General features: G+C 38.0%; 1 long non-coding RNA gene across 1 annotated transcript; it reads left to right on the top strand.

The window, feature by feature from the left end:
* The first annotated feature begins 15,651 nt into the window (after nucleotides 1–15,651).
* On the top strand, nucleotides 15,652–18,253 carry LOC121260629. Its single transcript, XR_005939758.1, has 3 exons — nucleotides 15,652–15,747; nucleotides 15,862–16,105; nucleotides 17,915–18,253. It is a non-coding gene; the product is annotated as an uncharacterized LOC121260629 (long non-coding RNA).
* Nucleotides 18,254–23,689: the final 5,436 nt, after the last annotated feature.

Below are 23,689 nucleotides of genomic sequence, written 5' to 3'. Positions count from 1 at the left end.
TATAATGGGTTCTGAATGGAGATGATGGTTGAGTGATTGGTATTGGGAATTTGAGACTAAGATAAACGCTTAAAATTTATCTAATCACTAAGAGTTTAAGATAAAAATTAGAAGTACATTTTAAGGGAAATTGTTCAGTGGTTTAATGTAAAAAAAAATTAAAAAAAAAAAGAAAAGAAAACAACTTAGCAAAAATACATTTATCCCTTAAATGATATTAATAGTATTCGAAAATGTTGAATAAGAACTAGACTAAAATTAAAAAAATAGAAAAACTATTTTATATCCTAATTTGAGGATTCGTAGTTACATAATCATACAATCCCCATCTAGAAGCCAGTGCTCCAAAAGGTAACGAAGGACCGCAGGTGTTCCTCCAATCTTGTGTACATCCTCCATGACATATTTGCTACTAGGCTTAAGATCTACAAGAAATGGAACGTCATCGCTGACCTTTTGAAATTCATCAAGAGTTAGTTCCAGACCAACAGACCTTGCAATAGAAATCAAGTGTAATACAACATGTGTAGAGCCACCTAGTGCCATGACAATAACCATCGCATTACGTAGGAATTTTGGAGTGATAAGATCTCCGGGTTTCAACTTCATCTTTAGTAATTCCAAAGGATACCTTCCTACTAAACGGCACTCATCCAACTTCAATGGATATTCAGCAGGTGTCGAATAGTTGTAAGGCAGACACATTCCCATTGTTTCAATAGCAGAAACCATGGTGTTGGCCGTATACATCCCACCACAAGCCCCTACTCCAGGGCATGAGTTACGAACAACAATCTTCCTCTGCTCATCAGTTATGGATCCACTAACACATTCTCCAGAACACTGAAAGATAGACAATATCCATTGAAGTTGGACTCGGAGCGAACACCTCTAATCGACTCTAACCAAAGTAAGGTCATGGACTAATTTACTACCCCACTAACTAAGCCCACAGGCCACTAAACAAATTAACAACTCAAATACAATAAAAAGTAACAACTAATTTAGAGGCCTATCAAGTCCGACCCAATTTAATTGAGTGCATAACAGTTTGGGACGATATTTGTAGCAGCAAATGTGGAGAGCTTCTACCAGAAAGACCCAACAAGATGGTAGGAAAAATGCAAAATTTCCGTCTAAGTAGTGGTACTGTAGATTAGGGGTGTAACCGGTCCAGTTTTGGACAAAATGTAGGACCGAACCGGTATTTACCGGTTTTGTATTTTTCAAAACCGATTACGCACCAATTACTCTCCTAAACCGGTACTTCCAGTTTTACCGGTTTCCGGTCCAGTCCGGTCTGGTTTTCTAGATTTTTAAAATCTAAGTTTCACAATTTGTCATTAAAAATTTGTTTATAAAAAAAAATGATTTAAAAAAATTGTTTTATACTTTTATTAATATATTAGACTATATAATAGTATTAATATTAGACTATTGGTATAGTTATAAGTTATATATTAGTATTAGTTATAAACTATATATTTAATATTAGTACGTATTATTTATAAACTTTTAGTAAAAACTTGTAGTTTTAATTATAAGCATAACTATAGTCATTAGTCTATATTAGACTATTAGTATTAGTTATAAATTTTTAGTGATTTAGTATTAACATTTTATGTAATAATTTATAAATTATAATAAGAAATTATTTCATATATGAATATATATAATTATATATATTATATATAAAAATTTCACATAAAAATTTATAATTATACATAATATATAAAACTTATATATATATTAATATATATATATATATAATATTTTGTATAAAACTTATATATACAATAATACAAATATTATTTTTTATATATATTTTTTATCAATCGGTCCGGTCTAGTCTGAAAAATCCTAAAACCGGAATCAGACCGGAACAGGCCGGTTTTCACATTCTAAGAACCGGTCCGGTCCAGTTTTCCAATTTGAATTTACACCCCAACTGTAGATACTTCAATATCACCGTAAAAGCGTTCCTGTTGCCGGCGGCATTTGTGTTGTCGCAAATATTCTTTGTTGCCGCAAATAGTTGATGTTTTTGTGGTGAGCTATACAATTTGTCGCAAATGCTAGTGTATAGATCTATTTTTCTATAAACTTTGATTTAAATCTGTAACACTCTGCTCCCCAATAAAGTCCATTTTTAAAATTTTCGAGAAACCGGTGTCTATTAAACTTGACTTAAAAACTTTTCTTACTATTCAACTGCTTAAGTGTGGATGACCAAGTTCGTAAGATTGGTATTCCTATTGTGTTTTGTTGTAACTGTTGTTCAGGTGGTCAAGTTGAAGATTTGGAGCATGTGTTGGGTGGTGGGGAGTTTGCGAGAGAAGTATGGAGGAAGGTGTCGGTTGAGGTGGGTATTCCGTTCATGGCTCAGCAGAGATGGAAGGAACGAGTTTTATCTTGGTTCCAAAGAGCAAATCGGCAATCTCAAATTGGGCAACTAGGGGGATTGATACCTACGATAGTGGTGTGGGGATTATGGCAGAGGAGATGCCGTGCTCGTATGGAAGGGAAGATGGAATCGTTAAATGAGGTTTGGCATTCTATTAGATACTGGGTGCAGGTGGTAGCGGGTAAGGTTACGAAGGTGAATAAATTGACAGAAGAGGATGTGCGTCTGTTGTCTCGGATGGGTGTGCAAATTACTAAGACCAGAAGGAGTAAAATTCAACTAGTGCGGTGGACCAAACCAAGGCCAGGCAGAGTAAAATTAAATGTGGATGGATGTAGTTTGGGAAATCCTAGTATTAGTGGAGGGGGTGGATTTATTCGAGATGAGTTTGGGTTGCTTATTGCTGCATTTTCAAAGGGTTTTGGATATGGGTCTAACACTGAGGTTGAGCTACGTGCGCTATTGGAAGGCTTGGTTCTTTGTAAGCAACTTGGCTATGAATCGGTGGACATTGAGTGTGATTCATTAGTGGTGGTTTCCTGGATTTTAGCAAAACGTTGTACAGTTTGATATTTATGGGATTTTTAGGATAAGTAATTGCCTCTATTAGATGAGATGAATCTTTCTATTATTCATTGTTTTGGGGAAGGTAATAAAGTTGCTGATTTCTTGGCTAAAATGGGTGCTTTGGGTGAGAATAAGTTGTATAGAGAGGTCGGGCAATTTCAAAGAGAGTTAAAAGGATTGTATAGGTTGGATAAGTTGGGTTTGGCTTCGATTCGTAGTAGGTAAGTGGTTTCTATTTTGTTGAGTGTTCTTCTTTGAATAAGTGTGGGCTATTAATGAATAAGGTTTTTAACCAAAAAAAAAAGCACTTAAAATCTAAAAGAGAATCTGCAGAAACACTTATTTAAAATCAATAACGTCTCATGTTTTATCAAAATAACTAATTAAACTAAAATGTAAAACTAAGCATAATATATACTGGCTCTGATACCAACTGTAACACCGGCCCACTCCCCTCGATTGATAATAAAGTCACGTTTAAAAATTCTTGGGAGCCGGAGTGCTACTACTGAACTTTGACTTAAAAATATTTTCTTTTGTTCTAAAGGAAGTGCCATATACAAAGATTCTATAAATAAAATAATTTTTTATTAAAATACTGAGGTCCTAAAAGATAGTGCTCGGAAGTATTTATTAAAATTTCTCAAAGCTCATGCCATACAAATCATAACTTCAAATCTATGTACATGATCTAGGCCACTGTCACGCCTCCTAGTCTAAATCTCGTCACATACAGCAAGTTTCATAGTGATTTTCACATACAGTACAGGGACTATATACTGGTAGGTTTAAGACTTTTAAACTGAAGATGAATGTGGAATTGTAATCCCATTGTGAGAGCTCTTTTAAGTGAATTCTAGTGGAATTTGAGTCATGGATGGTTGGAGTTTATAAAAAGTAGTCGGTTAGGAATTGTATTATGGAGAGGAATGTAGAATGGTAACTATGTTTGAAGTTGAACACTTTCACAGGCTTGGAGTTTATAATAAACCAAGCCTAAATTGTCAAAGCTCAAATTAAACATAACTCGTCCAATAAAATTTTTATGAGCTTTTAGAAAGGTTCTTGAGCTATTACTAATTAATTAGTGCCCATTTGGTCTATTAAATGAGCTTTAACTCATTTATTGAGCCCCATGAAAATTTCATACTTTGGGTGAATAATTTATGGACTGTGGTTTATCTAAAATAATCTAATAAATCTCAATTGGGCTTTTATAATGACCATTAACCTAATTTAGGTCCAATGAAATTATCCATAATTTATCTTTAATAATACTGGATTGGATTTTTACAAAACCTGATGGTAATTTTTTCTGTTGAATAATGATTATAGTGAGACATATCGGCACACACTCTCAATTGAATACACTGCCGATTTTAGATCTGTGGTTTCTGGTTTGTCTAATTCTGTGCAAGCTCTCGTTTCCATTTCCCATGGCATTCTGCTCCTAAACAGTTTCACAGACGACAAGCATAGCTTAGACAATCAGTAGGAACAATCACCACGCTCTTTGATCTAACAATCTGCGCAAACAGCCCCTCTAAGATCCCCATCTTTGCTCACTAATGAACTCTCTCACACTTATAGATAATTTATACTCTAGTTTTCTCGTGAAAATCACAATGAAAATGAAAACCGAAGCTTTCAAGTCTTCCACCCCTTTATGAGATTTTATTGAGTATCTGGTACATCATTTTTTTTTTCCTTTTGCTCTTATTCTATTTAACAATGATTGTAATTGTTTTCCTGGAAGATCTTGTCACGTGCATTAGGGCATGGCAAGTTGAGGAAGGTTTGGGTTATTCATGGGCCAGGCCACAGAAGGCTTGGATTAGGCACAACGAGCTGGATTTGCTATCATGGGCTCGGCCTAATTACTTTTCTTAATGATTGTAAAGCCTTACATGGCTCAGTAGATGTCTTAGTTAAATTCTTTATTTTACATTTTTTTCTATGTTACCCTTAAGTTGATTACTAGTATTGCAATATTATTGGACGATGCTTTATAAGTCGGTAGTGGGATCCCATTGCAATAAGGCTGGAGATGCAAAGGGACAGTTATCAAAGAATCATTTTAATCGAAATACAATTTCTATCCAAACCCCTTCTTTCCTTCCATGTGTTTCTGGAGGATTCTCACCCTCTAAGCGAGTAAACCCAATTTCATCAATCACATCAACTTTTGTGTTACAAATCTAGTATAAGAGATTTCGATCTCACTGTGCTAACAATGGCAAACGGTGCAAGATTGAGTCAATTATAAGATGGTTTAGCAAATCTCACTAGGTCTACAGATTCTTTATTTAAAATAGTGGAGACTGAAATGCTGGCCTTGAACGCCAATCTGATGCCATTGTGCAATAGCTGGCTGCGATGAATGCTGAACTGCAGAAGCTGAACCACAACTCCCGATAAGGAGAGTCTTCTAACCATCACCACCGCCGTGAAGAGTCCTAGGAATCTGGAGAAGAAGCAATGGCAAGGTAAGTACATATAGATTTTCCAAGTTTTAATGGGGAAGACCCCACGAGATGGCTCTAGGCCAACCATTTCTTTAATTTCTACAACACATTACCCCAACAGAAGCTGAGGTTGACATCATCTTATACGGAGGGCTAGGCTCTCATCTGGTTCCAAGACTTAGAAGAGTCTGGAAACTTGGACCACTGGGAGGGATTCACCTAAGCACTCTTGGCTCGGTTTGGTCATAGTTCATATAATGACCTCATGGAACCCTTGACACGGTTAAAACAACTGGGAACCATAGTTATTTTTTGAGTGGCCTCCGGGATGATATAAGGCTGCTAGTCAAGATTTTTAAACCAGAGAACCTACTCACTGCTTATAGCCTAGTAAAAATTCAGGAGGAACACCTAGGAGTGATAAGGAGAAATTCTAGAGGGTTGCTACCCTTACCAGAATACCACCCAAACACCCATACAATAACACAACTACAACCTCAAAAGGGCCCCCAAAAGTATTAGTTCTTGTCCAGAAGAGAAACTGATTTTAGATGAAGGATAGAAGAGAGAAGGGACTTTGTTATTATTGTGATTCCAAATGGAACCCAAATCACAAATGTTCCAACCCTAAATTGTTCTTAATTAAGGAAGTCAAAGAGGACTTGGGGGAGGAAGGTAACTTAGGGGAAAACAATGTTGAAGAATAAGTGTTAGAGGTCCAAAAACAGAATACCCAACCAGAAATATCATTACACACCTTAGTGGGTTCCCAAAATCCTAAAACTATGAGGATTAAGGGGAAGGTGGGGGATCAAGAGGTGGTCATACTTATTGACTCGGGTAGTACCCATAATTTCCTAGACCCTCTGGTGGTAAGAAATGGGAACATTTCTGTGCAAGGTGAGGACAAGGTTAAAGTTAAAGTGACCAATGGGGAATTAATCTCTAGTGAGGGGAAATTTCCTAAGTTGAGATTCAGGGTGCAAGGGAATAATTTCCTCACTAAAGTACATGTTCTTATGTTGGTTGGCTATGATATGGTACTAGGGGTGCACTGGTTAAGGGAGTTGGGACCTAGGAACTTTGCAGATTTGACAATGGATTTTCAGCAAGGTGGAAAGCCTATTAAGTTGAAAGGCTTGAGCCCTACAACCAGAATTGAGCTGGGGGGACTTAATAAATGTAACAAGTTGGAAAAAAAGGAGTCTGTTGTTACAGTTAATGGAGCAGAAAACAATTTTTGAGGGGGAACAGATTTCTGAGCCTATCTAGACACTGTTAAACCAGTTCTCTAATGTGTTTGGGGAACCACAAGGGCTGCCACCTCATAGGACACATGACCACTCTATTAGCCTATTACCAAACACCCCACCTGTGTCAATTAGACCCTACAGGTATTCCCATTTTTAGACAGATGAAATAGAGAAGATCATCTAGGAGTTACTAAGGATTGGGTGATTCAACCCAGTCAAAGTCTCTATTCCTCCCCCGTGTTATTGGTAAGGAAAGCTGATGGGTCGTGGAGGATGTGTGTGGATTATAGGACGTTTAACAAAGCCACAATCCAAGACAAATACCATATACCAGTAGTTGAGGAGCTACTGGATGAGTTGAGTGGTGCAAGGGTATTTTCAAAAGAGAAGGATATCCCTAAAACGGGCCTTTAGAACATATGAGGGCCACTACGAATTTCTAGTTATGCCTTATGAGCTAACTAATACCCCATCAACCTTCCAAAGCCTAATGAATGAAATATTTAGGCCCTACTTGAGAAGGTTCATTCTGGTTTTTTTATGACATTTTAGTATATAGTAAGACTGCTGAATCACATGTACAACATCTAAAACTGACTATGGAGATATTAAGGTTACACAGCCTGCTTGCTAAGCCCTCAAAATGCATATTTGCTTGTGCTGAAGTAGCCTACTTGGGACACTTGATATCAGTAGAGGTGGTGAAGGTAGACCCAGAAAAAATTAGAGCTATGGAGGAATGACCCTTTCCCACTTCATTTAAGGCTCCAAGGGGTTTCCTAAGCCTCATAGGATATTACAGGAGGTTCATGAAGGGGTATGGGGGCATTGTTGGACCCCTAACCAGCTTGTTAAAAAAGAATTAGTTCAGCTGGAATCAAGAGGCTAGAGAGGCCTTTTTAAAATTGAAGGTAGCAGTGACTAACCCTCCAATTTTAGCAGCACCCCTACTTCACACTTCCTTTTTTCATTGAGTGTGATGCATCGGGGAGGGCCATTGGGGCTGTGTTGATGCAGAAAAATAGGTCAATTGCCTAGTTAGTCAAGCCTTTAACGGGAGAGTGTTGGCTTGGTCTACATACGAGAATGAGTTGTTTGCCTTGGTGGCTGCCATACAAAAATGGAGACTTTATTTGATTGGGCAGATTTTTACAGTGAGGACAGATCATCAAAGTCTCAAATTCCTACTTGGGCAGAAGATTGGCACTCCTATGCAACAAAAATGGGCATCTAAACTGTTGGGTTATGATATAAGGGTGGATTACAAAAATGGGACAGACAACTGAGCGGCGGATGCTTTATCAAGAAGGGATGAAGGCATCAAAGAAGAACTAGAAGTGAGTACACTCACTTCTACCTTGTCAGTACCTACCATTGATTGGTGGGATGAAGTAAAAAAGGTGTACACACAAGACCCTTACACAACCAATCTACCCACTCAGTTTGAGGAAGTGAAACTTCCCTGAAATATTTCTGTAAGAGATGGACTGTTATATTATAAACAAAGGTTGTGTAGCTGATCATGGGGATTTGTAACAAAAGGTGTTACAAACCCTTCACAGTGGACCTTTACGGGGGCACTCAGGGTTTGACAAAACCCTCTATCGTGTGAAGAGGGAATTTTATTGGCCAAGGCTAAGATCTGTTTTTAAAAAGTTCATAAGTTTGCCAAGGGATTAAAGCAAACCAGTCAAAACCTATGGCTACTAAAGCCCCTTTCCATTCCTTCACAACCACGAATACACATCACCATGGATTTTCTAGTGGGGTAGCCTACCACCCAAGGATTTAACAGTGTGTCAGTGGTGGTAGACAGATTTATGAAATACGCACACTTTGTTTCCCTAACCCATTCCTTTTTGGCCAAAACAGTGGCACTACTTTTTGTCAAACATGTGCTCAAATTGCTTGGCACACCCCAATCAATTGTATCCGACAGAGGTAGCATATTTACCAGCTTGTTTTGGCAGGAACTATTTAAGATACAAGGTATCCAATTGGCTTTCAACACCTCCTATCACCCCCAAACCAACAACCAGATTAAAGCAGTGAACAAGTATTTAGAAAACTACTTGAGATGCTTTGTTAGGGACCAACCTAAGTCTTGGGCACACTGGATACCCTTAGCTGAGTGGTGGTGCAACACTAACCACCAATCTTCGACTCGAACCACCCCTTTTGAAGCCTTATATGGGTATGGCTCTTCTACGCTACTGCCCTATGTCCCTGGGACAACTAAGGTCGAAGTAGTGGAGGAAAACCTCAAGTCCAAGGACCAAATTCTACAATTGTTACGACACAACTTACACGGCATAACAACGAATGAAAAGGTATGCAGATTTGAAGCGGAATGAGCAATCTTTTGAAGAGAGATAGTGGGTTTACCTCAAACTCCAACCCTATAGGCAGTTATCAGTGGCTCGACGGTAAATTTTGAAGCCTTCACCCCGATTCTATGGTCCCTTTCAGATCACACATAGAATCGGCCGTCTTCTTCCATCCATCCACTATTCCATGTGTCGCAGCCTATGAGGAAGTTAGGATAGCGGGCGATGACCCTCCCAACCCTGCCTCCAGTCAACTCTGACGGTGTGATCAAACCCGAACCCGAGGAGGTTTTGGCCAGGAGATTAGGGAAGATAAAAAAAAAACCAGCCCTTGGTTGAGCTCTTAGTTTGTTGGTAGGGGCAACACATTGAAGACGTGACCTAAGAGCCTTATCATGAGCTGAAGGGAACCTACCCACACCTTGTGGCAAGGTGTTCTAAGGGAGGAGGCTCCTGACACACGCATTAAGGCATGGCAAGCTGAAGAAGGTTTGAGATGTTCGTGGGCTAGGGCATAGAAGGCTTGGATCAGGCGCAACGAGCTGGATTGCTATCGTGGGCTTGATCCAGTTACTTTTCTTTATTATTGTAAAGCCATACATGGCTCAGTAGATGTCTTAGTTAAATTCTCTATTTTATCCTTAAGTTGGTTACTAGTCTTGCAATATTATTGGAAGATGCTATGTAAGTCGGTAGTGGAATCCCATTGCTATAAGGATTGGAGACACAAAGGGACAATTATTGAAGAATCATCTTAATCGAAATACAATTTCTATCCAAACCCCTTCTTTCCTACTATGTGTTTCTGGAGGATTTTCAATTTCATCAATCACAGCAACCTGTGTGTTACAGATCTAGTTTGATTTCGAGTCAATTGCGCTTGTGAACAAATCGAACACTTTGATATTGCTGAACTTGCAGCGTTTGATGCTCGATCTCCCTTTACTATGCAGAAGGTCCGTAATTTTCAGTGGTTTCCTTAGAGTTTGAATCCCTAAAGTTCTGGTTTTTGCTTTGGGCAGAGGCATTCAGCTGAGTTGCAGTGGTGGGTTACTTTGAGAGAAAGGGCATGACCCGGGCGAGTAACTACAACCTAATCAATGAGTTGCACCATGGAGACCTTTCATGCGTTGGCTCAGTATAGGAACCAATACCACGGCCGGAGTAAATAGGATTGGCCAACACGGTTGGGTTTGTCCACCTCTAGAGACTTTGGGGTATCAATTGTTGGAGTTTCCAACCCGAGGCTAGTATACTTTTGACCCCATTGAAGGCTTGTTCTACTTGCGTTACCAAACGGGAATGTTCTTCTTCTTCTTCTTTGCCCAAAACACCATCTACCTCGCACACTGATACAACCGTGGATTTCAAAACGACTATGAAAAGCACTCTCATTAATATCAATATTAAGGTTTGCAAGGAAAAGGCTTTTAGCAAAGAAGTAGCTAAAGAAAGCTTCTGATTTTCTGAGCTTTGGGCTGACCCCACATACTCTAACTCGCCGCTGCTGAGTTCTTTACCAATACCAAAATTCTTGATCCGGCCAGAAAAACTGTGTCCCTTGATTTTCGCGATTCGGCCCCTGAAATCATAATCATCACCCAATTGCCAAGTCTGCACCCTCATCCCCTATTAGAGAGCATGACAATTCTATGAGGGATATCTTTCATTCTGCCGACTCTGCGACCAAGACTTTATGTCGCATTCTCAGTCTTGATGTGATGAGTGAAGTAGTTGGAGTCTTTTGGGCTCCTATATATAAATCTACTTTGAAAACCTGCTTTAGTGTTAGTTCACATATAGAGTGAATAAATTGGTTGGTAGAGTGAGTCTGTGTGAGTTTGGTTAGCTCAGTAGGTGGTGGCACAAGTGGTTGTAAGGATCTTGTGGGCCAACAATCTCCAGGTTTTACATTAGGGTTAGATGTGGAGTCGGAATTGGAGTGATGGACTTGGTTTTTGGTCATGGGCATATCATAGTGAGAGGGGATGGATACATGTAGTATGGGTTTTGTGGCATCGATGGAAAGATAACTTGAGATATTTAGGAAGTAGAAGGGAAGCAGTGGGTGATAATTCGCTAGATTAGTTTACAGCGTTGCTCTTTGGCATGAGATATTATAATTGAGAGCTATTTAATTTATCGGCGGAAGGAAACCTCATTTCTAGTTTAATGACGAAGTTATGATATCAAGGTCTTGGTTTAAGTTCCTCATAGAATTTTTAGTTCTTTATAATCTATTCTTAGGTCAATGGCTCCGGTTTAAGAAGCGAAAAATGCTACTCTCACCGACAGCCGACAGTTGGGTCCCGACAATTTTTTTTTTTTTTTTTTTTTATCTTTTTTATTAAAGTAGTGTTTTTTAATGATGTTGTAAATTTCTTTTTAAAATTTTTAAGGGTATAAAAAAATGAATGAAAAAAAAAACTTTTTGCCCTTATCGGCACCCGTCTCGTGCTACACCCTCGGTGGGTGTAGCACTGCTCTTAAGAAGCTGTATATACGGTAGATTCTTGAACTGACTCCTTATACAAATTCTATAGGCTTCTATTTCATTCTTTTCATTGGCAGCTTCTTTCATTGTTCTTAAACTTTAGCATCCTTCTATTTCTCATAATCTTATGATTCATTACTTTTTTTTTATCGGTACTTATGATTCATTACTCCCTGTACTCAATAGATCGAATGTTGCCTAAATTGGCTGCTCGAAAGATCTGCCTTCCTATAACTCTTTACCCACTTCACAACATCTCCATATTCGTACACATTGTTTCCTACGTTTTGCTAGGATCTACTCCTCAGTACAATCTGGGAGGTATGGCTCCCTTCACCTTTTTCCTATTTTTTAAGAGGGAAAGTGAGAAGGGTTAGAGATACTCGTGGTTCGCTAGTTCTGCTTCTTCAGTTCGTCGGCATTATCTATGTTGCTCTATCATGTTGTAAGCCTTGTAGTTTCTTGTTCTTGGTAGTGTATAGTGTCACATTCATCTCAATCTTGGCAAGGCTTATCTTCCTTGGAGGTTGAAGTTCGATCCAAGCCATGATCATGGTAATAACTTTGTGAAGTTTTGTGTTTTTTATGCTATAAAATATATATCTAAATACCATTAATTGTTATTTCTTCTTCTTTTCTTTTTTTAACAGTCAATAAAGGGAGCTTGTAAAAGAAGAATCTAATAGTGAGCCTTACCAAGATACATTAATGCTGGACCTCGTGTTTCTATGCAAGTCTTGTGAGGGGCTGCATGCGGTTTCTTCTTCTTAACAGTTATGTTGAAAAACTCATAATATCCATGTTTGGTGGTTTGGTCTTTTGTTCCAATCTCCCTAATGTAGTGGAGTCACTATGTAGTGCTCGATCAGGTTGTTGTCTCGTCCCTTATCATGTTGTTATCAGCTCTGATGTTAGCATCTTGACATTTTACATTTATGCCAGTGTTTGTGCCATCCTTCTGCATTGTGATTTATGACATTACTAGCAAAACAATTATTTGTTTGTATTTGGCCTACCATATTATTGCTTGTGGTTCCCAAGCTTGATTTGGCACCTTCTTGGTGTAAGTTTTCATTGTTTTGAAGATGTACTTAATTTTTTGGAATCTTGAAGTTGGATTAAACTCTAAGTGGTTATGATGGCCATTTGTATTGGAGATATCATCGAGTCTTTATCAGCTATATTGATCAACAAATGATTGTTATAACCATCGTGCTAACTTAAGGATTTGAATTGATGGTTGATATGTTATTTTGCAATTAGTGGTTTGAACACTTTCAAGTTTCATGCCACATACAACTTTCAGCTGGTCTCTGCACGGGTTGCCGGAAAGCCAACCTATCCGTCGGAACCTGCTAGAGTTGCAGGAAGACGAATTGTTGAATTAAATTAAATAAAACTAATAGGTAGGTGGGGTCAAACTTAGATAAAAATCCATCAGGTATATATTCGCTTGCATCCATAAGTATATAACCATATCCCCATGAAACTGCTCATCCTCCTCCCCCTTTTCATTAGCATCGGGTGTATATGTGACTTTGCAAGTGTATATTAGATCATTTGATTAGAGAGTTGCCCTCATCCTCTTTTGACTTATTTACTGTTATAAGTATGAAGGCTTTTGAGTTTTCATCAAAAACATAGAGGTCCTCGATAAAAATTGTGGAGAATAGCAAAAGGGTTTGAAGGTCGTGAGTTATGGGTCTTAGTGGTATAGGGTGGTTGGTGGCTACAGTGGAAGTAGTGTTACAGGCAAAGAAAAAAAATCAGAATTTATAACACTTGCACGAAGGAAATAGAGCCTTCGTGGCTCAACAATACTCCAACGTACATGGTAGATATCTATGTGACGCCCCTAGCCCCCACTTGGGATTGGACGGTGACTGAAGCGTCAGGACATGCAACACAAGACTACATATCCCTTGTACATGATATATAAGATGCAATGCACTTATGTATACTAGTAGTATGCAATAACTATCGCAACGGAAAAACTAAAGTTCATGTAAAACTAAGCAACGCCCAAAGCAGTTGCATTATCACATGGTACCGTAAACTAAATAGCCCAAACATTGTCTTAACATAACATAATTTTCAAAAGTACTAGACAATATATTCATTGTCTCCCAAAATATAAGTACTCATTCCAAAAACAAGAGACCATTTCTCAAAATTAAGAATTAAACCTTAATCCATTTCCTAGTACAAGCAGCATGGTCCCTTTTCAGAACAGCAGGGTTCCCCTCCCCCTCCCCCTCCCCCCTCCCCCACCCTTTTCATGTTTCCTTACCCTAATTAAGCAACCTCCTCAGCTCCTAGAAAAGCTACAAAACCTCGGTGATAAATTGGTCGGCAGCCTCTAGAATATTTACCAGAGAGGGCTCTGATGAGCTCTCGGTGCTCTTCGGTGCCTCCTTGACTATCGGGGGTACCGACCTCTTGCGCTTCCCCACAAGAGATTTCTTCATGCCTTGTTACAACTTCAACCATTCCGAGTGGGGAATGGTAGTGAAAACTACCACAATGAGATTTTGAGAAATCTCAGCAAGTAAACATATAACAATTAAAATAAGCATATAATTATAAATCATGAAATGCGTGCATGGACATGTACTTGACATAAAACTTGACTTATGAAACTTGATCTTTTTTAAAACATGAGACAGAGATCCTTAGACTTTTCAGAAAAATATCTTCGATAGAATTTTCATGTTGATCATTACACATTCATATCATAAAATTTCATGTTAGCTCATGGCCTTGTTCATTTCATATAACATATGGTGGACACATCACGGCTCTCCTATGCACCACGTGTTCTTGCTAGTTACCACACCACCAATGATCTGTACATCGTGATGAATACGTCTTATTCATATCATGATAATACGACAGTACTTTGCCAAGTCATTTTCTTTAGTCATGGCACTCACTAGCGTTAGGTGCTACCTCACTCTAGCGTCCTTTCCAAAAAGATCTATTTGAAGCATGCCGACGGTTTTTTGTTAACCCAGAGATTACCACTCCATTCTTAAGCACTGCAAAGTGGACATAAGAGTTCCACTAGGACATTCCATAATCCTAGCATTTGGGGTCGTCATAAAATATGTACTTGACTTTTAAAAATATCATTTACCCAAATGTATGTGATATGAGACTTAAGACGTCCTTTTCCTTACATAAGACATGTGACGTATGAAATTGTATGCATGAACAAGCATATCACATTCGGTTTCATGGCACGGTAACATATGAGCATAACATGATACATAGGCAATATCTGGAACATATTACAAATAAAACATCAAAACGCTCAAACCAAACATAAACAAACATGCTTGGCTGAAATTTATAGGGTTCATTACCAAGTGAAATTCATCTTTAACATGCATCAAATCCGAAACACAATAGACTATACATCATGGCAAAGATAATCACATAATCCGAATCTTGAAAAACATGACAAATCATCACACAAGTCGAAACCCTAATACACATATGATCTTAGCATGGCATCATACTGTGATACCCCGTATTTTAATGTATTTATTTTTTTGTGAATGATTATTTTAATTAACTTAAAGATTGGTTCTCTTGTTTTAAATTTATCGGATTTCTCGTTGGATTTATTTTATATTCTTAAGTTGTGAAATTTACTTTGATATGCTTTCTTGATATTAATTAGTGTTTACATTTAAATTTGCTCTTTGCTTTAATAAATAATTTTATTGTTGGACTTTAATTATTTTATTTTATTAATTTAGAGTTGCAGTGTTTTTATTTGGCTCTTATTTATATATTTATTTATTTATTTTTATTTTTTATTTCTTTTGTTGGACTCTTATATTTTCGGACTGGGCGTTTTTGTGTGTTTTATTTTTTTTTCTTTTGGGCCTAGCCCTTTTGGTCCCCAGCCCAACCCATGACAACCCAACCCAGTAATTCCCCCCCCCCCCCCAAATGGCATCGTTTGGTCCAGCCCTTAGGGCTTCTTCATCTATTTCCTTCTCCTACGCCGTTGCTTCTCCTCCCTTCCATTTCAGATTTCATTTTCCCCTTCCTTCAACCCATGCGGCTACTGCTTCTCCTCTTCTCCTTCATTTTATGTCATTTTTTTCCTCCTCTGTTTTTCATGGAGTTGCTGTCTACAGTGTTTCTTCTTCCTCTCCATCTTATTTTCGGATCTTCCCTTCTACAAGTCAGCAAACGCCACCACTCATTTCTCCATCTTCGGCTAGTAATGTTTCCATTTCCATCCCTTTAATTTTCGGTTTCCCTTTTTGCTGTAAAACCGTGCAAATCTCTTCCTCTTTAGCATATATTTTTCATCTATTTTTCTTTCCATTTGCAGGTCTATCCATGAGCCTCCATTGTTGTGCTTTCTCTTAAATCTTCCTTACTAATTTCGTGGCTCATACTTGTGATTTATTTCCATTGCATTCCCTTTTTTTTGGTCTTTAACTGCTCTGTTTTGCCTTATTGTCGTGCCCTATTTTTGCCATAAAAGCCGTGAGCTTCACTTGTTTCTTGGTGATTTTGGTGCTTGCCGTGAGTGCATCTTCTGCCATCGCTTGTTGCCTCTCGGTTTCCCTTGGGTAAGCCGCTGCCCATCTCCTCATTTTCTTTTGTTTTGTGGTAGTTTTCATAATAAGGAAATATACATATGTTTGTGTATCTCGGTTACTCTAATAATATTCGGTGTTTGTTTTTTTTTTTTACCATTTTGCCTTCTTTGGAACACGAGTTAATATTATGCTTATTGAATCTAGAAGCTTGAGTTTTGTTTTACGTGGGTTATCGTCTATTTTGGGCATAGATGTATGGGCTTATAAACTAAGCCATTATACCGGTGCTTTAAACAAAATATTTACAAGTTGATCATGTTGTAGTTTTTGTATGTTAAATTCACTTTGTATGAGTTTTGTTTTAAATACAAATTGAATAAATATTTGAAAGATATTATAAGTATAAATATTTTTAGAAGTACATAGTGGTGCAAGATTTCTATTTCAAACTCTTTAAAGAGATACTAATTAGTCTATTTTTATTAAATGAAATATTTGCGCTCCTACTTTAATCAGTTTTGTTTAATGAGCCTTTAAACCAAATATGTATTTTATGACATAATTGTATCTATTACTAATATTATTATGCAATTTCAGAAATATTCTGAGTTTTATAGTTATGAGGATATTGAGGAATTTAGGAAGCGATGGTATTTTAGAATTAAGAGAAATCTTAAGTTTTTTAGGAACTAAAATAGGTACTTCAAGTGTAATATGAGATTTATCTATTCACTGGAGATTTATTTGAGTTACATGAATTTTTATAGGTGACGATTGACAATTGTTCAGCACTGTTGTGGAGAATTTCTGAATAAGTTAAGAAGCTCAGGTAAGCGGGGTTCCTATGCTAGGCTTTATACGAATTATTGAGACTGAGGTTAACTTTCTGAAAACTTTGCATATTTTGTGATGAAATGAGAACTTGGGAAAAACCAACCTCGGTCGTTTATTTGCATTACTCATGAAATATGACGAAAAGGAAAAATATTTTCTGACATGCATTGTGTAGACATGAGCTAAATCTTGTCATGCTGTCTCTGAAATCTGAAAAAGAACTTTATTGAGGATACGCATTGATTTAGAAAGATGTTCCGACTTTTGTTTTCAGTATGTGAGAATGATCTGAATTTCAATACTCTGTTTTGATATAATGTGGCATATGAAAAACCTTTGGCATGACTTTTTGATTTTGTTCTGACTCTAACTTTGATTCTGATATGTGATTCTGATTCTGTTTTGCTCTGATATGTGGTCCAGTCATGGGATACAATAGTGACCTATGGCCCAGTCACGGGATATAATAGTGACCTATGGCCCTGTCACGAGATACAATAGTGACCTCTGGCCCTGTCACAAGATACAATAGTAACCTTTGACTTTGTCACAGGATATAATAGTGACATCGGGTCCTTCCAAGGGATATAATAGTGGATTTCTGTTCTGAGTGCAATCACTTTGATATTCATAGTGATTTTATGTTCTGATTGGCTTTCCGCAGAATACACAACCCTACCACGGGGGTTAAACATAGCCCTTTGTTTTGATATGATGTTCTGATATGGCATGATAAGATGAAGATGTTCAGTCATATTGTGCCAAATGAGTCTTAGAATATGAAAAGTTAGTTTCTGAATATGAAATGTTTGAAATATGACTCTGATTTTCTGATAATATGTATTTTTGAGATATGCATAATGAAAACTGAAATGTTTTGTTTCTGCATTCTGAACTCTGTGAAAATGTTCATGTTTACATACTAGTATATGTCATCTGCTTACTGAGTTGTTGATAACTTACTCCTTATCTCCATAACATTTTTCAGATATTTTTATAGTCCAGATGGAGAACAAGAATATGAAGTATTGGAACAATCTGATGATCATAGATGAATGAGCGCTAAGGGTACGAGTATTTTGGAGGATCATATTTAGTAGTTTTATCTCTAGCGGTTATTTTGGTACGTCAAGTTATGATTAATTTGGGTCTTTGTGGAGACGTTATTTGTTATATTGAGGTTTTTGTTTAGTATTTATGTGGAAGGATACAGATTTTTGGATCGAACAAATAAGTTACGTATTTTGGGGAGTTTTTGTTTATTTATTACTGATTATTGGAGATGTTCTTGAGAAATAAGAGCTAACTCTCCAGACCTCCAGGAACGGGGCGTTACACATACAAACCGAAACATATAATCATGGTATGTTCTTATACAACTCACAACAAGATATTTGTTCACAAAATCATGAAATAACTAACATACACAATACCAAACAAGATGAAAGATTCACACAAATATATACATACATTAACCGAAAATAGATTGAGGGTTTACTTATAAAAATCCTTCAAAATATTCACTAGCAAATTGTAATAAATTGATACAACTTATTAGAACAACGGTCTAACCCTACTCCGTGTGTGCGTGTGTTATGAAATTACTAGGGTTGGTCATTTGCTCATGGTGAGGCTTCAAGCGTTCGGTTCAAGGGTTTAGAACACAAAGACCTTCAAGTTCATGTGACCGTGGCTAGGTCATGAACATGTGAGTAGTGCGCATGTGCTATGGCCGAATGCCTTAAGGATATGAGTCCTCAAACTTTCAGTCTCCCCCCTTGGACAAGCCTAGGGTATTTCAAAGATGAAATGACCCTCCATGTGGGTACGTGTGTGTTCTAGGTGACATCCCATTTGAGATTTTCATCTTTATGGTGTAGGCATGTATGTTTTTGTGAGAAAGATGATGGAAACGTGAGTCTCACCGTGAGGTTTCTTCTTAGCTTAGAGCTGTGGCCTTCCTTGTGAGTGGAGAGTGTATGGTTGTCGTTTGGTTGGAAAGAAAGTGTGAGAAAATCCACTATGTGTTGTGTAGAGAGAAAACACTTGGAATCTAAAATTGGCAAGAAGAAAAAGGTATGGGCGTGTGGCTTGAGGCTTGCAGCCTTCTTATAGCCTCTCACTCTTGAAACCAATTGATCACTCAAAAGCCATTGCATGTTGGACATGTGGCATAGCCTTCTTCCTCTTTGCCCGAAATCCTCATCATTGGGTGGCTTTGGGAAGTGCAAATGCCACCTTGGAAAGTGTCGTGTGCTTTGCCCTAGGTCAGCCTAAAGTCTCTCTTTCCCCTCCCTAAGACGTTTAGGTTCATTGAACCTCAAGTGCAAAAACATAATTAGCCTCAAAGCCCCTTCATCTTCCCAAGAAAGTGGGTGGTGTATGCATGCCAAATGGCATGGACATGTGGAGGGTGTGTGTATGCCGCCCCCTTTATCTTTTCCCAATGAGGATCATTCCTCTTCCCCATGTGTGTCTCTTCCTTTCCCCCATGGGTGTCTTTTCCTTTTTCCCATGCGTGTTCCCTAGGTGACTTCTCCCAATTCCTAAAGTCTTCTAGAATCCCTAAACATAACATGTGGCAAGTGAGTGATGGTTGGGCGAGTGTGGTGGCCGAAACCCTAGGGTTAGGAGGGTAATTTCGTGTGGTGCCTCTTCTAGGATCTTTCCTCCACCAATGAATAACTAACAAATGGCATAATGATCTAGAAATGCCCTTGGGTGGGCATGTGGCCTAAGAATTTGAAATTCTCATTTGTGTTCCCCATGCAAATCATTAGGAAGATCAACCTTTGCTCTTCCCAAAGTGGCATTCCCCATGAAAAATCTCTTGGAACTCTTCACAATGACAAATGGCATGAGGTGAAGGTGCTTGGAGTGTGAGTGGCGTGTTAACCAAGTGGTCATTTGCCTCCCCTAGGTGATCCTATGATTACCTTCTAGATCCTCCATGTATGGATGACAAGTGGCAAGCCCAATGGCTTGTCACTAGGGTAGGGGTGCAAGCCTCCCTTGGATTTCCTAAAACCCTATTCTCTCTCCCCTTAGCCCACTATCACGTCGAGATATATTAAGTTGTTCATGCGCGACAAGTGGTACAAGCCACATGGTGTTGGGCGTGACCTATGGTCCTTTTGGGCTTAAGCCCACCTAGTTGGCCGAAAAATGTAAGGGCTTAAGTGGCCCTTCTCTTGGGTTTTGGATGCCTAATATTGAGGCTCAATGCCTTAATCACTCTATGTGTAATCCATGGCCCTTAATAAAATAAAACTTAAGCAACGAAATACGGATGAAAAATCTAGTTAAGTCCGGGTTACCACAATCTAATTGTTATTGAATAATGTGAAGGAGGCCGGTGGGGTGTTCTAGCCATTCCAAAAGAGTATGAAGGTCCAGGTTGGGAGAAATTTGATGTCAAGTTACGCAGAGCTGCTGCTCTTTTTTTCTCCATTCACGATGAACGATCATGGAGGCAAAGCTAGAAGAATACATCCGGTCATGAGAACATCAATTTGGAGTTGAAACAAAAGGCCCAAGCACAACCACAGTGGCGAGGTGATCATATGCGGCAGCTCTAAATGTGGGTCATGCTTCGGTGACTCAGTTTGATTGCAGCGGCAAGATGGGGAACTATGAAAGTAGTTTGAAGCCTCTGCAGATCATGCATGGACAGAACCAGTAGAAGGGGCCTAACTCCTCTAAAAGCATAAGAGTCGTTTCTTACACAACAAGGGATGGTATTGGTCTTCCTAATGGCAGTATGGCTGAAAGAGAGATGCATAGTACATTAAAAGAGATGAAAAAATACTTGTCGAGTTAAAGCCATCAATTGCCTTTTTATCTATGAAAAAAGAATTGCTTTCAGCTGGTGGTAATAGGGTCGTAAGGCCCAATAAGAGGGAGTCCAAGATAGGCTCGAATCCCTTAAAACCAAAAAAAGAAAGTTGGGTTCGGCCTAGTCCCTATAACTAAATCTAGGAGAGTATGGCAGGTCAAAAGTAAAATCAGATCATCTATATTCGAAGTAGGTTCTACGTCGAGTATCAGTGTAGAGACAGCTGAAATGGAATGCCTTCCACCACGTGTGACACAAAAAAGACTGATGGTCAATGCTCTCCCCGAAGAAATGATGGCACCCACGCCGGAGTTGAATGAAAATGGTGTAAAGCTAAGGCCTGAGGAAGGTGTAGGGTCTGTCGGAGTGGCACAAAAAGGATCGTCAGGGGTGGCGCACCTCCAGTTAATGTTTTCTCTAACAAAACGATGGCACCCATGTCGGAGGTGAAGGAACTTGATGTACTGCTGAGACTCGGGAGATTTTACAGGTTTGCCACCAACCCAGAATCTCCAATAGTGATTGTGGTCTCACCACTCATGACAGAGAGAACCAGTTTGTCAGTATCTCTTTAGGCAACTTGTGACAGCAACAATGGAGCTGTTGAGGAGGTGCGGGATTTGAATGTAGGAGATGGTGTGGAGAAAATTATGGGTTTGTCGTTGGTGCCTTGCGAGGAGGAACACTTAAGGCCTGGTGTACAATTGAGAGTTGAGTCTAGGGTAGATGTTGTCACCTTGTTATCTCTTCTACCGATAAACAATATAGCTAGTTAATCATCAGATTGGATTTTGTAAAAGGTTAGCAAGATACAATAGTGTGTGGGGATTACATGAGGAGGATTTGACAACCAGTTCACAGCACTACTCACTACAATTGAGGCGGGTCACTTGAAACAAAATCAAGATATAAGAAGAGTAGGGAGTTAAAGCGTCTTAGTTAGGCAATCAACTACAACGTTAAGGGAGGTAGTCCAAGTCGAGGGAGGACTAGAGAGAGGGCAGAACAAGTTGTATTATGAAGTCTTCTTCCATTCTAGTAGAGTTTCATTTGGATTACATAGAATAGTCCTATATATTTACCTTCTAAGGGAGTTTCAGGTGAAGTATTAGTTATGTGCGAAACTAGGGATTGGAGTATTTACATTGACTTGCTTTGCTTTGGGGAGGTGCATTTTGTTCTAATAAGGCCCGGTGTAGAATAGATACGTTTTTATTTTCTCACTCTTTTTTGGCATTGTTCCCTATCATGGGCTTATCATGGGCTTACTTTTCATTAGGGGCTTACTATTATCGGATATGTTTTTCTCTTGAATACATCCAATCTACTTATTTACACCTATTGATATTAATAAGTTTTTATTTATAAAAAAAAAAAAATAGAAAGTTTTTCCAGTCCAATGGACATTAGAAGTTATAGGTACTTAAGAAGATTCGAGCCTTATACCTAGATGAAGTATACCACCAAAACCAAGGCTATTACCACTTGCACCAATTCCTATGGGTTAATCTTAAGACCAACCGGCCTTCTATTAATTAAGATAAAAAGCTTTTTTAATCTGAGTTTTTCACAATCTAATTAACTATTATTTTCTCATATAAACCATACATGTAACATCGTTCAAATTAATTAGATAAACTTTTTTTTTTTATGAACTTATAAAAATTAAATTTCCCAATTCCAAATATCTTTTATTCTTTAATCTTCGTTGAATGAAAGAATCGAATTTAGCTATAACTTTTCAAGAACATTTCGATTTGTCTGTAAGTCCTAAAAATGGAATTGCAATTAACTGTAGCCTCCGAACGACATACAGTTGATAAAAATGTCATGCCGCCAGGCTAGCAATTGCTGCTAAAAAATTGTCTAATTGCTACTTTCACTGGCCAATCCGTACATGCAATAATAGGCCTCGATTGTTTTTAAAATTTAATAATAATAATTGTTAAAAAAAAAAATCAAATTTTAAAAAACCTTGACCGTTGGGAGAAAATGAGTATTTAAAAATATGTCCACTAAAAAAAAAAAATGGAAAATATACGGGTGTGGAAAAAACTTGAGAACTATATATAGAAAGTATACAACAAAATTTTAAATGAATAAATAAATAACTAAAAATAGATAACAATGGAGTACTGTAGACATTTTGTGTATAAAGATGGCTAAGATAAAAATAAATAAATAAATAAATAAATATTCAGTCGAGTATGAACACTCTAGCTAGAATATGCTTTCTTAATTTAGAGGATAGCTAGGAAAATTGTGATGACATTTGATGATCAAATATTGACTTACGGTACGGAAGCTTTGAAAACTGAAACAGAAGATAAGAAAAGTAAAGCATAGCTTATAAATATTTTTATTTTTTATGCTTCCTTCAATCCGTAATTCTTCTCGTTTGCTATTATTATATATAGAAATCGTTGCCATAGTTTAAACTACTAGTTGGTGGTCATGTTAATTGACCGACCATTTGACAATACGGAGGTAATTTCTATATTCTACCATCATATATATTTGAGTATTTATTTTTAATTTATGAATATTATGTAGAAGTTGTTGATCATGATCCCATGACTGTTGAAGCCACACGCTCAGCTGCATGCCATGTCTACAGTTAGCGGCCCCCAAAGACAGCAGTCTCGTTCATCTTCAGCTTCCATGATGATTGTCAGCACTATATATCTTGATCAGCTGACCATTTTCCAGCTACTGATCTTTCCAATCCAATATAAATTAAGTTGGAACAGAAATTGAAAAACATGATCTCTGTCCTTGTTTAGAGAGCTGAATTTCCTGAATTAGGCTGGCTGCCGCGAAATTCGGTCGAGCTAGCTAGCCCGAGCAAATTGCAATAATATTGCAACATTTTCCCTCCTTGTTAATTAGTTGGTATAGTAGAGACGTGAAGGAAAAAAAAAGGGTCGAGGTCTCTTTCTTTTCAT

Source organism: Juglans microcarpa x Juglans regia, chromosome 4D (genome assembly GCF_004785595.1).
Source record: "Juglans microcarpa x Juglans regia isolate MS1-56 chromosome 4D, Jm3101_v1.0, whole genome shotgun sequence".
In the NCBI taxonomy this organism is placed as follows: Eukaryota; Viridiplantae; Streptophyta; class Magnoliopsida; order Fagales; family Juglandaceae; genus Juglans; species Juglans microcarpa x Juglans regia.
The sequence above is the reverse complement of the archived record's forward strand: the minus strand, read 5'-3'. Positions and strand labels throughout refer to the sequence as shown.